This window comes from Olea europaea, unplaced genomic scaffold (assembly GCF_002742605.1).
Source record: "Olea europaea var. sylvestris unplaced genomic scaffold, O_europaea_v1 scaffold652, whole genome shotgun sequence".
Lineage (NCBI taxonomy): Eukaryota > Viridiplantae > Streptophyta > Magnoliopsida > Lamiales > Oleaceae > Olea > Olea europaea.
This window is the reverse complement of record NW_019264892.1, coordinates 292,390-298,389: the sequence shown is the minus strand read 5'-3', so window position 1 is coordinate 298,389 and position 6,000 is coordinate 292,390. Positions and strand designations below refer to the sequence as shown.

Below are 6,000 nucleotides of genomic sequence, written 5' to 3'. Positions count from 1 at the left end.
AATGGGTCGAAAACGGAGATTTAAAGTCGTATGTTTTGCTCGGAGAAGAGATCAACGGAAGTTGCTTGGTGGATTTTACAAGTTGACGATTTCTACGAATGAGGAATATGGAGAGCTAGGTTTGGGTTTGCTGTAGTCAACTGGGTTGGCTTTTGGTTAGAATTTAGGACGTAATTAGTACTTTCTTAAATTGTTTAATTAATTTAAGGGTATTAATCAAAACACTTAGAAAAAGAGGGTATATGGGGCAATTGTTAAATCTCTCTGGGCCAAAAGGCTATTTCATCATCACCTAACAGTTAGACTAGACCTAGCATCACATAATTTCCTTTATAATACTGCAATTAAGGAATTCATCAACCCATTTGCCTATGTTGGGAAATTTCTCTTTTGTGAATACTTGCAGTCCTGCCAATTCTTGGAGAATTCCAAAACCAATATGCAACAAAATTGCCAGCAACATCGACCATTCCAATATTCTCACCCTGCCCAAAGAATTTCTTGCCCGAGAGTGTACTCTCAAGAATTTTCAGGAGTAGAGTGCATTATTCCTTAAACTTCTCTTGCTCTTCTCTTTTGTTCCAACATACTTTACACATAGCAGGTACGCATTAAATGCAAAGTTTTTTTATTGAATGAGCAAGTGATATACATATATTATTAAGGGATAAATCTCACGTCGATTAATTATCGAAATATAAATCAGCATATAAGAATATGAACTGTTTCTCTTAATAATGATGACATTTTAAAATGAAATTCCAAATCATAATATGATATTAGAGCACTTAATTTCAAACGAGTAATTTGATTCGATAAGACTAAAAAATAAGCACAAAGATGTTAATATTGATGTGTTCAAATGAGACATTCTCATATTGGGGCATGTTAAAAAATAAATCTCACATTGACTAATTATCGAAATAGAAATCAATATATAAATGATTGAAATACTCCTCCAAATAATGTTGACTTTTAAGATAGAACCTCAAATGTTAATACGTGCAAGATATCATGACATAAAAAATGCATCTTTAAAAGAGAGTATCTATTTTGTATTAGTTTAAAGTTTTAAGCAATGGAATTTTAAATGTATTTCATATTTAACGTCTCATGCTTTTAGACAACAAACATTCCTTCTCTTCAAAGAACTTAGCCTAGAAGCATGCAGTGGCTCTTTCATAAGGATCTCTTGGCCAAATGGAAGGGCCTTCCCATGTTTCATCAATGTATTCAATAATCACCAAAGACTCTCAAATTGGGTTGCCATTGTGGAGTAGCACGGGATTTTTCTTGTAAAATGGTTGTACTTTAGCTGCAAAGGTGACTTGTTGTTTAAGTCTTCTTCTATGAATTCATATTCGATACCCTTGAGTTTCGAGGCAAACTCAATTCTCTGGCTAAATGGGCTAAACCACGTACCAAATAGTTTCACTTCTACCATTTTACACCTCGAACTTCACTCTATATTTTCATTCTGGAGGTTGAGCTCTAATTATGCATGCAAAGGGAGCATATAAATTGTCCTCCAAGAAACAACATTTAACAAATTGATTCAAGTAGGTGTGGGGCGGATTTAGTGTGAGAACAGTAGGGTCCGTTGCCCCCACGCTAAATTTAGAATTTCAAATTTAGTCCAAGATTTTTTCAAGTGTTTCAAAAAAAAAAAAAAAAAAATAAAATAAAAATATTCCTTGTAATTTTTAATTTTTGCCCCCACAATTATTATCATTTTTTAATTTTCCCCCACAAATCTTTTGTTCTAGCTTAACCACTGAGTATATGTGGAGTGTTGATTCAATAAATTAACATACTAGACAATTTTATTTATTTGTTGTAAAATAATGAGATAATTATTGATGATTATTTAGTATTATCATGATACATTGGAAAAAGTCTTATCTAGTTCAAAGAGTTTATTTTATTTCAATTGTATCACTTATTTTAGATCCTATAAATATGGGTCTTGATTCTCAATAAGATACATATTTTTGAGTTTTGACTCTTATATTATCTTCTTTATTTCTCTCTTTTCATAACATGTTGTCAACGCAATTTTTGCAAAAGGTAGTACATATTTAACAATATGCAGATTCAATAAATTCTTTCACAGTTAAAGGTTCTTTTTTTTTTTTTTTTTTGGGACTACCTGTTTTTTCTGCATCTCCATCAACATTTTTCTTCTTTTGACCATAACTTTTTTCTCCAAAAGATAAGAGTCTGCCACGCCCAGGGGCAGAGCCATGTTAAGAAGATGCCCGCATTGAATTTTTAGGCCCAAACTCTTTCTATTTTATATTTTTATTATTAGCAAAATCCCCTGATTTTGCTTGATTTTTGGCATAGGTTGATTTGGACTTCATTTGTTAAACTATGAAAATTTGCGAGGAACACTTTTAATTATAAACTATATCATTTTTAATATTATCGCGATTTTGTTTTATAGTTTTACCATCATTAAATTCATGATCAAAATTCAATGTTCGACGTGAGTTAAATTATGCTCGCACTGAACAAATTTCGTGGCTCCTTCCTTGCTGCCACCGGTCTCTGCTTGGATAAAATATTTCACTTTATTAAACCCATAACTTTCTCTATCTAAGAAGGTGACATGTGATTAATTATTGTCCAACTTGAATTGAAGTGGGGTTCGATCTACTGCTTCTATGTGGTTTATATGATAAATGACAACACATATTTATCATTCCACGTGTTAACTAGAAATTTTTTCTTTCTTTTCATATAATTAACAGTTTATTACTATCAAAATGATGGTATTTTTTTGTAGTTAATTGAATGAGATTATTTTCTATTCATATACTGTTTGTAAATAATTAATATTTTTAGCTTAATTAAATAATTTTAGATGTTCGATTATAAATTGATAATTTATCATGTTGTTACTCCTGAAGTAGGACAACATTATACTTAATATTCCAGTAGAATATTAACTGTAGAGCTGTCTATTATAAATATTTTGTTGTTGCTCCTAAAAAACCATAACATTATAATTGATATTTCGGAAGCATATTACTTGCTCTTGAAGAGTATGGATTATAACTTTCAATATTTTAGAAGAATATTGACATATTGATCTTGAAAAAGTAATAGTAAAATATAACGTACTCTAGAAGTAGCACGTATTTCGAAGAACATATTATTTCAAATAATGTTTATCCTTGAAGAAAAATACGTAACTTATGTCATGTTGATATTGACTACTTGATTAACTATTTTATGATGTTAAATCATATTTTTCAAAACTAATTATATTTTCTTTTACTTTATTGTGTTGTTAATCAAATGACAAACATTACAAAACTTGAATTTATTGCTTTTGACATATCTAGCAAAAACTATCTGTCATGGGTATTCGATGATAATATACATCTTGTCTCAAAATGTTTAGAAGAAACAATAAAAGAAAAAAAAATAATCATTGTAGGATCATGCAAAAACACTCATCTTCCTTCATCATCATCTTCACGATAGATTAAAATTTAAATATCTTAACGAGAAAGATCCACAGGGTCTTTGAAAAATTAATTGAAATATTTGATCATCAGAAAACTATAGTTCTCCCCAAAATCTGCTATTAGTGAATGCACCTTTTTTGTAAGACTTTAAAACTATTAGTGAGTACAATTCTGAACTGTTCAGAATATATTCAAAATTAACTTTGTGAGAAGAAAAGATCATCGATAAAGATATGTTGGAGAAAATCTTTTCCACCTTTTAGCCTGGAATGTGCTCGTATAGCAGTAATATTGTGAATATGGTTTTAAAAAGTACTCTGAACTATTGATGAAAAAGGTTATGTACCATTGATATTGCATTGTCTGAAGCAAATGTAGTATCAAGATAGGGACGTGGATGCTGATGTACAAGTAGACTAAACTATGGACGAAATAATCAACAAGGCAACAATTTCAAAAGGCAGAAGGCACAAAGCAAACGAAAGTAGCATATCCAAAAAGAAGTACGACGAAAGTTGCTTTAGATATAGAATGATAATGAATTGTCCATATATTTGTCGTATGGCAAAACATTTTGTGGATCTCTACCAAAATTCAATCAAAAGAAAGGGAAAATGGAGAAAATTTTTGCTAATTATGATGTCCCACTGATGTGACTCATTTGAATATCTCTGATTTTTTTTCGTTAATCCAAATGGGAATATTGACCATTTCATTGGTATGGTGTTATGTGTTCAAGGAAAACCCGCAAACGTATGAAATCGTATACAAGTAATAATATTTATGAATTAAGAGCATCAGAGGAATAATGTCTAATTTTTAGTTCAATAGTTATTATTAAATTCGAAGTGTAATGACATCAAAAGAGTTGGGATGTGTTTGTTATTTATTCTGATTTTACTCTAAAAAAGCAATAAAAGTTATTAAATCGAATGTGAAAGTTTGTATTAGAATCTTGAATCTCCCTATTACCATTTATTTCAATTATTTCTAGTAAATTCATAAATTCAAGACAATCGATAATCTACTTATATTCAATATTCATTTTCAAGATATATTAAACTTATGTTTAACACGATCAGATTCTATTCCTAGTACGAATTCATATAAAAAAATACATTGATTCACAGGATTTATCACGGATGATTGCACATGTCATAGATATTATTCATAATACCTATTATCCATGTCTTGATTTTGCCGCATTTAATACTTATTGTGAGTATTCCTACACTACAATAATCATCTTACTATATAATTGGTGATCAAGCAATCAAATACTTCAAAAGAATGCTAAACTAATCAAGAAAAATTAAGAAATACTAAACTAATTACCCTGGATTAAAATAACCAAACAATAAAGTTCACCATTCATCTAATACAGAGTAAAAAAATCTAGTCACCTATCCTAATTATTAAATTATATAAGAAATAATGAAAAGAGATCACCAGGATCGAAAAAAATATGGAATAAAGTGGAGAAATCCGCTTTCTTGAATGAAATCTTGATTTTGAATGGATAATCTTTAAGAATTTTGCACAATTTCCTTGACGTTGATGATCTAGCCTCATTCTTTGCCTCTAAAATATGTTGAATCTATGAATTTATAGGTCTAGGAAGGTCTTCTCATTTTCTGGACAGATTATAATACTTAAAGGAAGCCCAAAAAATTGTTACAAAGCAGAGTTCCAATTCAAAAGGAAAACAAAATCTTGTCTTCAAAAAGTACTATGCTATCGCATAGTACAAATGAAAGAGCCACGTAGAAGAAATCATAGCTGGTCCTGGGAGCTTTGGAGGGATAGGTGTGTATAGGTATAATATTTTTTCGCTCGATAGATTTAATTATTTTCGTCATATCTTTTTTTTCGATATCCGATTGAAGTGATTCAAAGTGTGTTGAAAAACTAACTCAAAGGGTTACAATTTGTTCAAAGATTTCACTTTTCCAATTCGAAAATTTGTTATGCCAAAAATTAGTCTCAAACTGAGATTAAAAATCAAAAGCATAACTTTTTTACTTGAAAGTTGATATGTGATAATACTTTGATTATATTTCATCCCTTTGAGGTCTTTTCTCATCTAATTGACCCCATCATGAGGTTCGACACAACATTTGAGTGTTTGCACTTTTGTCCCCGAACTTTGAATGTGCTTTATTTCAATCATTTTCTCTTATAATTTTGTTCCTTTATCTTCCAATTATATTCACTTAAATCCTTAGCATCTTCATCGGTTTCATCTATGAATTATTTGTAATTTCATCCTCGAATTTCGAGTTTCACCATTTTTAACTATTTTTGCATTCTACCACAACTTAGGTAGTATTTTATACAAAAAAAATTAGAATATCATCTTTTATGACCTCGAATAAGTATAGAAAGAACACTTATCAAACCCTTAAACTTGAATATTTGTTTGTCCTCAAACAAAACTAAAACCTAACAAACACACAATGTTAATTACCTAATTGGTGGCCATTCAATCAAGTAATGCAAAAAAATTTTAGCTTGCTAACTCGAC

General features: G+C 30.0%; 1 pseudogene; it reads right to left on the bottom strand.

Annotated features, from left to right (window-relative positions):
* Window positions 1–247: 247 nt before the first annotated feature.
* On the bottom strand, window positions 248–1,444 carry LOC111390149 (annotated as a pseudogene).
* Window positions 1,445–6,000: the final 4,556 nt, after the last annotated feature.